The sequence below is a fragment of the Pan troglodytes genome, chromosome X, assembly GCF_028858775.2.
Source record: "Pan troglodytes isolate AG18354 chromosome X, NHGRI_mPanTro3-v2.0_pri, whole genome shotgun sequence".
In the NCBI taxonomy this organism is placed as follows: domain Eukaryota; kingdom Metazoa; phylum Chordata; class Mammalia; order Primates; family Hominidae; genus Pan; species Pan troglodytes.
In genome coordinates this window covers 9366069-9375802 of record NC_072421.2, presented here as the reverse complement: position 1 = coordinate 9375802, position 9734 = coordinate 9366069, and positions in this window count along the sequence as shown.

Genomic DNA, 9734 nt, shown 5'->3' with positions numbered 1-9734 from the left:
CCCATTTGTATTTTGTTATATTATTCACGAATGTAAACAAATATTAATGCATTCTCATCAAATGCTTGCTCTTTTATGGACATGTACAATGTTCATATATGGTTAGCACTGCCAAACTTTTAGCAAATAAAAATACAGGATGCCTATCGTTACAGCTGAATTTCAGATAAACAACAGATAAATTTTTAGTACAAGTATGTCTAATGGAAAAAAATTCAAATTTAATGGGATGTCTTGTGTTTCATCTGCCAAAACTATTTATGATTTACATTTGTAATGTGTATATTTTCTAGGGTAGCAGAGCTCTAGGGACATATGCCAAAGATGACAGGTAAACTTGAAATGAAGAACTGAAAACCCACTTTTATAAATGCAGGCCATTGTGTTTACTAATACCAACCTTCGAAGCAACAGATTTGTGCAGACAGTAGTTGACAGAGCGGGAGCATCTCCATCTTGAACAAACACCACCATTCTAAGTTCCCCTTGATTAAAAAACCACCTAAATCCAGCCCTAAAACATCAGCCTAATAGCTAATGTCAGCATAACCAGAAACATTCCAACCCTAAGATAAACCCCTCTCCAACCAGAAACATGCCAACCCCGAGACAGCCTCCCCTCCAACCAGAGACATTCCAACCCCGCAATTAAGTTTCCCTCACATAGAAACATTCTAGACCTACGATAAGCCCCTCCTTCCAAAGCCCTTAAATATCCTCAGTCTGTAAGAGAGAAGGCTCCTGACCAAAATTGGCCAGAAGACCCTCTCAAGTTTATTTCTCTAAAATAAACCTGTCCTTGATTACTAAGTCTCATTTCGTGTTTCTTTCCTCTTTCTTTAAAGTAGTTGGCTCCTTATTGGAAAAGAATTATGCTGTAACCTAGATTGATTAAATATTACACACACTGAGGCAAAACGAGGAAAGGACCCATGGTCTAAAGGCAGGAGATTAACATAGAACCTGGCATCGAGTAAGAGCTGAATAAATATTTGTTGAAGGTGTCTGAACAGCAGATACCCATGGAAGGAAAAACAATAGATATAGGTGTATGCTGAAATTGCCACAAAGTAAAACGAAGAGCTATGTTGCAGCTACACTAGTTCATGCACACTTTTGCTGTATAACTAGCCTCATCTAGCTTTTGTTCTCCCCTTTCTAATCTTTAGTGTTCCTAACCCTGAGTGTCCAACACAGTTTCTTACCAGGCCATTCTCCAAGAAATATTAAGGGGGGGGGGGAAACAGATTTTATTATCCAAGTATTTAAGAAAATAGATTTTTTACATTAAAAAATGTAAATTATGCTGGGCCAACTGAGGAATGCAGTGTGGGCCAGGCACAGTGGTTCAAGCCTGTAATCCCAGCACTTTGGGAGGCCAACGCAGGTGGATCACTTGAGGTCAGGAGTTCGAGACCAGCCTGAACAACACGCTGAAATCTTGTCTCTACTAAAAATACAAAAATTAGCCGGGCGTGGTAGTGGGCGCCTGTAATCCCAGCTACTCCGGAGGCTGAGGCACGAGAATCTCTTGAAACCGGGAGGCGGAGGTTGCAGTGAGCTGAGATTGCACCACCACACTCCAGCCTGGGTGACAAAGGGAGAATCTGTCTCAAAAAAAAAAAAAATGCAGTGTGTTGGAGAGGTTAAGTACTTGGATTCCAGAGCTGACCACCTGGACACAAATCCCAGCCCCATTCCTTGTTAGCTGTGGGTCCTTTATCAACCTGTGCCTCCGTTTCCCTTATGTAAATTAGTTTTAATAATAGAGCTTGCAATGTGCGAGATAAATCAATGATTTTGCATACACACATAAACACACAGAAGCAGTCCTTAATTAGTAAGATTCTAATACTCCTGAATTTCAGTTACCCCAGTTTAGTCAAATAACATCAGTCTCCTTACAGCACAGTTCAAGCTTCAGTTACCATGTTATCTGTGAGGAATTGCATACAATACAAACTTTGCTGCTAGCTCTTCCATCCACACATCACTGCATTAAAAACGATGTGCATCATGATCACATATCCGTTTGTGCAAAGACAGCAAAGCGTGTGGTTGTGTTGCCTCCTTATCTCCCATGAAAAACACACACACAACATTTAACAAAGCAGGTTTTCAACAGAGGGATTTGGCTAACAAAGCAAAGAAATGAAGAGTGGTAAAGCTAGAATCAAACATAAAGGAGTCTTTGAAGAAATAAATGACTGTGGGAGTATTGCCATCATTTGAGAGACTCTAGGTATGCAGCCACAGAAAAGTGGTGAAGTCAAACCTGTCAACAGAAATGAGGTGGCTGTGGGGAAAAGGATCGAGATGTCCCAGAGGAAGCAATGCTGGCAAAAACTCTCAAGCTAAAGAAACTCTCAAATATATCCTGATATTTCAGCACAAAGGGTAAAATTTTGAAGGCGAATCAAGCAGAAAAGAATGTGACAATCTGGTAAGGCATAGAAAAGATGCTGTCTCTGTAGCAAAAGTTATATAACAAAAAGACGTCAAGCAGAACATTTTCATCACTCCCCAAGGAAACCTTGCACCCATCAAAATACTTGATCATACTTACGCATTTACGTCCTTATGTATTTATAACTTAGAATATGAGAATTTACAATATTTTGGCAAAAATTTTAAAGGCCCACAGATAAATTATAATTTTCCCATTGATTATTAAGCTTGCTTCAGATGGCTTCAACTTGCATGCTTATTTTTATGACCCTGCATTACTGTACCACTGTGCAAACTGAGTACCTGCATCTGCATCTGCGTGTGTGTGTGTGTGTGTGTGTGTGTGTGTGTAGCCTGGCCCACAAGAAATACTCAGCAGCAAGTATTGGCTGGTATTCTTAGCTATTATGGGTAAAGTTGCTTTGAGGTCAGTTAGCGGAGAAGGTGATTGAGTTTCTGGTCACCTGGCAGGAGTAGGCAGTGTTTCCAGAGTTGTAGCAGCATTTAACATCTGAGAATTTCTGTTCACCTGAAACTCCTTCATTTGAAGGCGCTTTAGCACACAAATCAGGGACCCTCTGCCTAAGCACGTCCAGCCATCTTTAAAAAGGCTTCAGAGGTGGCTCATTGAAGGCTCTCAAAACCTATAAGTAGTGATGAGGTACTGTTCCCATACCCCTAAATGTATCCATAGGGCCCTGGTGTGATTAATTAGATTCCTGGATGCATTTCTTCCCATCTACAGTCCTTGTCAGAGGATAGATAGTTACCTTTACAATACTAAAGAATACATGTGATTAAACAAGTATGATATTTAAAAGCTTATAAGAAGAGTTGACTGAGTGAATATGTGAACATATTATAATATGTAAACTTTCTCAATATAGAGTAGAAGTGGGAGGCCAGACTCTGGAAACAGCCTGGTTCCAAATCTACCCTCTGACCCAAACTAAGATCAACCCTGCTATCTCACTGTGCCTCTATAGCCCTCTCTGTAAAATGGGGATAATGGCAGTACCTACCTAGTAGACTTATGATGAGGATTTAATAAATTCGTTCATAAAGCACTTGGAGCAGGTCTTGTCATGTGGCTAGCAATCTATACATTTTTACTCAATAAATAGAATGCAAAACTTTGGGCTCCTGTTGATTTCCTCGCTCTGGATACTTCCCCCGGGATATACCAAATTGCTATTCCAGGTGTAAACATTTCCAGAAACATTTCTGATACCTTTTCTACATTAGGAATTTCCACATCAATGGCTTTCAGAGGTCATCCACATAACCTTGGCTTTACACAAGGATATTGCAAGGATTTCACAGGAGCCAATTGTTTGAAAGAAATCAATTTCCAGAGCACCTCTTTCCTAACAAATGCAAACTGTTCTTTTCAGGGGAACTTCAGGGGAACTCTTACTGTGATTCAGTCAATAATAATCAATAATAATTATTGATTATTAATCACAATCAATAATTATAGATTATTGATTATACTATTTATTATTGATAATTATTAATACCAAATTAATATCAAATCAATTATAAATTGATTAGTAATAATAATCAATAAAAATAACTTGATAATCAATGCCAGCACAGAGGAAATCCAGATCATCACATTCTCCAGCCACTTCCAATTCACCAGTCTGGGATTGCTTGAAGCTTCAATGGAGCCTGTGGTCCTCTATAATAACATTAATAGCACCTCTTCACTCTCAAGGACAACCTGTTAAATTTTAAGCTTAGGAGATTTTAGCAAGCACTCCCTAAGATCATACCCAGTTTTGAGAATGTTTACAGTTGTTTTTCTGGAGAGATATCTAAAACGTTCACGAGATTCTCAAGAGAGTCTATGGGCCCAAGAAGATTGAAGACCACTATTTTAGAGGAACGGTGGACCCTTCTCCACTCCAAGGCCAACTCCTTCATTCTCTCATTTAGACCCTCTCTCCTACATACTCAAACTTTGGTGTTTCCACTCAAGTCCTTCAGCCTACATCTATGCTCAAGTCTGAATCTTCATCTGTAAAATATTTTCCCTATAGCAACCACCCTACCTTCCTTCTGTTCTTCCTGGCTCTACTTCCTCAAACTCTAAGTACTTTTCTACAAATTATGGTCTGTTTTTTGCTCCTGGCACTCCAGCAAGACGCTGATGATGCTCAGTGTCTAATGCAGTGTACACATTCTAACTCTGATATAAACTCTGTGTGTGTGTGCATGACTTGATATCATTTGGATAGCAATTTATGGCAGAAACATCCTCTGGTCTGACTCTGAGTCTTTTTACAATGGATAACTGAAACTATTACTTGAAGTTCTTCCTTCCTTTGGACTTGATGACATCATTCTTCACTTTTTCTTTTCCTATCTCAGGGTCTTCTTTCTCAACCTGTTCTGTGGCTTCTCCTCTCCACGCAGCAATTCACTTTATAAATATTATTTAAAGAATGAATGGATGGGGATTGGTTTTGGTGAGACACGGTTCCAAGCTTGGCTCTGCCTCTGACTGGCTGCCTGACTTTGAGCACCTTCCTGGGCCTGTCTGCATTCAGTCTCCTTGCCAATATCATGGGGAGACTGAGATGATAACATATTGACTGTCCGGCACCGAGTAGATGCTCAATAAATTAGTTGATCTTTCTCCCTGCAGGCAAATATTGTTTCTCTTAATGACACCCAGTGTTTTGATGACCATTGTGATGTTGCAAACTCTTAAACACATATCTGTTTGAGGTCTCTTTACAACTGGAGACTTATTTTTCCCTTTGCTTACCAGGCATCTACATCTGAACCTCCCATGGGCACCCCAAAGGTCACAAGTGTGGGTGGCCCTGTACCTGTCCTCTGAGACTTCCTTTTACAGTCTCTCCAGCTACCCACTCTTCCAAACCAGCCACCTCGAAGTCATTCTGTAAACCTTCCATTTGGTGGCTAAACCCTTCTCACATGTAATTGGTAAAAAATTCCTTTTGATTTGACCTTCCTCTTTGCTCTCAGATCTCCACCTCCACAGACACTGCTACAGTCCAGACCTCCACTATTTCCATGTGAGAGTGAATTTTGATCTATATGGTATTCCAGCCTCTAGTCTCCCAGCCTCTAGTCTCATCCTGTTTCATCTGATGGTCCCCACTGCTGCAGAAAGTAGCAGTTGCCAATATCATGGGGGGATTGATACAACACATTGAATATCCAGCATAGAGTAGATGCTCAAGAAGTTAGTTGATTTTTCTCCCTGCAGACGAATATTGTTTGTCTTATTGCCTCCCAGCGTTGTGATGACCATCGTGATGTGGCAAACCTCCTAGAAGATGTCGCATCACCTTCCTAGAAAGTACCCCTTTACTTCTCTCCATGTGTAAAATCTTTCAGTTAATCTCCATTATCTAGAGCAAGGTTGCTCACCCTAGCACTGTCGACATTTGGGACAGAGTCTTTGCTGTAGGGACTTTGTACAGTGTAGGATGCTTAGTGGATCCCTGGTCTCCACCTGCCAGATGCCAGTAGCCTGCCCCCCTCCCCAGTTGTAACAGCAAAAACTAGACCTTGCCAAATATCCCAGGGAGGGGGCACAAAGTTGCCCCTGATTGAGAACCACTGACGTGCAAAAATAAAACCTATATTATCTCTTGGCTTATGATATACCTCAATATATTGTATCCAAATATCTTCAACTTTATCTCCTGAAACTATAACTCACACAGACCCTGAAATCTCTTATAGTTCTACAAAAAGTTTATTCTTTCCAAGTATACCCCACCTTTGATGACTCCCAGACTAAAGTGCCCCATTTTTCTACTTTTTGTCCCAATTTTCTACTGGAGTACCTTTTTGTCCTTATCCTTCCAAACTAATCTCAGATAATTTCTCCTGTTGTAAAGTCTTCCCTGTCAACACTACAAATAATTTGTCCTTCTTCCTTATGGATCCTACATCACTTATTATCTATTGTAGCACTTGTCACTGTAATTTCTTCTTTTCACAAATGTTTTAACCTGACCACTACTACCACCTACTTACAACTTTTTGAGTTTAGAAAAGAGATTCTATATGCTTAGCATGTAGTACAATGCCCAACACATACTAGGAGTCTTGACAGCTATTAGATAGACGAATAAGGGAATGACTGAATGAGTGAATGAATGACGTCACATCCTTCTCTCCCCGGCATGGAAATATGTTGCATGTTCTGCATGCAGAGTGAGTTGCCAGCTTCATGTCAAGAGGGAATCCCCCTTTAAGAAGAGAATCTGAGCTGCTGTTCCTGAAACTTCCTGAAATCCCACCTGTTCCTGAAACTTGCTCTATTGAGACTTGAGTTTCAACTTGATGCTAGAGAAAGTTGTTAAAATTTATTTTTTTAATTCATTGATGGTTGCATCTCTAATGTCCCAGTCATAAAAATAATCTTATATTTAACAAATCCCAGTTATAAATATTTTGTGTGGGGCTCTGCTTAGCATCTTGATGTAAAATTTATACCTAAGTCTATTTTGGCAAACATCAAATTAAACTTGTAAGTATAAAGGAAATCAGAGTGTCCTTGACCTCCCAAGGCTTAGATGATCAGCAGTTTTTAAATGACATTCCTTGAAAGCGAACTTTGATTTTTTAAGCACTGGGCCTGAGGCTGTAATCAAAGGCACTGATGATATTTAGATGATTTAGAAGAGCACAAGCTGATCTGCCATCATTCAGCTTGCAGGATACATTTATCTTCTGTAAGCAGTATGAAACACCTTTGTTTTTGTATTGATTCTATTCCTTTAGAAAATTATAGGTTTTGTCTTGTTATGTTGCCTACAGTCAAAAGAAACGATTATGGAATTTACAATTACAGGAAGGAGGTCATTAAAGCGGGCCGGGTTGGTTTTATTAAGGCTCTGCTTTATTTCTATTGGAACAATTTTATGCACACAATAGCATATCAAATAGAATGCACCAGAGGATGATTTTAGGAACTTAGTTAAAAGCCCTCTCAGGATTTTGCATACATTTTAAATAATACTCAGCTAAACACATAATCACATGTTTCTCATATACTTTCAAAAATCCCATATGGTTAGAAATTGCTGCCAGATTTCCCTGTGTTGATAAACAGAATGACATTTAATTAAACAGTCCTGAAAAATACTTTCTTTCTTGACTTTATACTCAGACAAGTTAATAAAGTCCCCACTTCAGATGATGAAATGACACATTGCCTGCTCCTATTCCAGTTTTCTGCCTCAAATGTCTTCCCGGAGAGACTCCATGTATGCCAGCCTTCTCAAGGATCTAAGAGTATTAAACCAAGGTTAGATGGTAGCTAGTGTTCTTTGATCTCACTGTACACATTGTTATTCATTTTTTTCTTCTTCTTTTCTTTTCTTTTTTTTTAGATATGGCGGTCTCACTATGTTGGCCAGGTTGGTCTTGAACTCCTGGCCTCAAGCAATCCTCCCACCTCAGCCTCCAAAGTGTTAGGATTACAGGTGTGAGTCACCACACCTGGCCTGGTTGGTATTGATTTTTAAAAAGTGATTTGTTACTTGTTGTCCATGAAACTTGGTGTGCTCTAAATAGGTTGTTTCATTATATGACATTCCATATATTTACCATTAAATCCAATTAATAGGAATTCCAATAGAATGGCTGAAACAAATTGAGTAGAACAATTACTAACTCCTTTAGACATTATTATGTTAGGCTGAACTATTTTCTACACTGGCTCTATCTGTGGGTCATTGCATCTGGCTATTTAGATGGCAAGGAAATGTAATTGAACTAAAAATCCTAGTCATTGAGCAACGGGCTGTTTTTGTTTTGCTTTTTACCTGCCAGCTGGCTCCTCATCTTTGAGGTTTGCTCTGACAGCTCTGAAGCTTGGGTAATATACAACAATATAGACAAAGTAAGGAAATAATTAGGTTGTATGATATTAATATATTCCCAACCTGAAAACCACAGTTTTAAAATATTCCTATTGTCTCCCCGTCCTCTGCTCATTTGACAGTTACCAGGAGCTTTGGGCAGAGAGGGAGAGAAGTGCATATGTTGTCACCTGCCGCTCTGCTGCCTCCATAGCCCATGTTAGGAATTAGCATGGTGTAGATTAAGTACAACTACACAATAGTCATCAATTCCCAATGTTATTGATACATTAGAAAGGGGCTTTGATTTCCAATTAAGTACTGAATAATTGAAAGAAACATGTGTTGTTGCAGGTTGTTGAGAAACACCTCTACCTCCATTTACCCTTTCATTAAGAAACAGGGATAAAAAATATTGTGATATCAGGATATCTAGAATTTGGAAGATGTGGAATCATCCTGCTGAGTCCAAGGGCAATCCAGAAAATCAGCTGTGATTCAGACTCCGGTGTGCCCCGTGGAGGCCATGGGTCATCCAGGAGCCTTGTATACCTGGAGGATGAGGAGCCACCTGGGGGGAATTCATTCTAAGGTAAAAAAATGTCATCCTGGCATAGTGACTTCGACCCAGTTCAAAAGCCCGGGTTGTTGAAGAGGAGCCGAATTCTAGGCATGGTGTGTTTACAGTGAGTGCTGTGTTTCCCAGATTTTCCATCCACAAGGATCTGAACTTTTTAGGAAGAGAGAGAGAGAGAGAGAACTCAGAATAAGAGCTAAATGAGCCACTCATTGAGAGTGCAGTAGTAGGTTAGCTCAGCAGGTCTGTGTTGTCCAAACCCTGCACTTTCCAAAGAAAGGTCTGTTCTTTGACAGCCTTCCAGGGGATAACCTCTAAACCCTTGGAATATCCTGCCTGATCATAACGTGTTTGTTTACCTGGAGCTTTGAGTCATGCTAGACAGTTAATGCTGATGATTTATAGTGGGGGCTTTGGGCCACCTGTATCAGTCTTGACCTCTGGAGGGGCTGGCGACTAATTTCGGTCATGCAGACAGTCGGCCATGCCTTCATGCTCCCAAAACCACACTGGATGTCAGGCTTGGGGGAGCTCTCTGGGCAGCAATGTTTTGTGCAGGTTTCCTCACATCACTGCTGGGAGAATTAAACATCATTTGGTTCCATTTCCCAGCTGCTGAAAAACTGTAATGTTGGGGAGAAATTAATAATTCAGCTTAAATCCAAAGGAAGAATGTTAATTGTGTAGATTTTGTAGAATTTTTTTAAAAATGTTGAGGGAAGAAGGGAAGACCAACTATGTAGAAAAGGGAGCCTTTATTATGAACACACAACTCTTTAAAACAAGTGAAGTAATACCCATGTAGAATAAAAGCAAAGAAAAAAGAAACAATTCAGATAATCATCACATAAGAA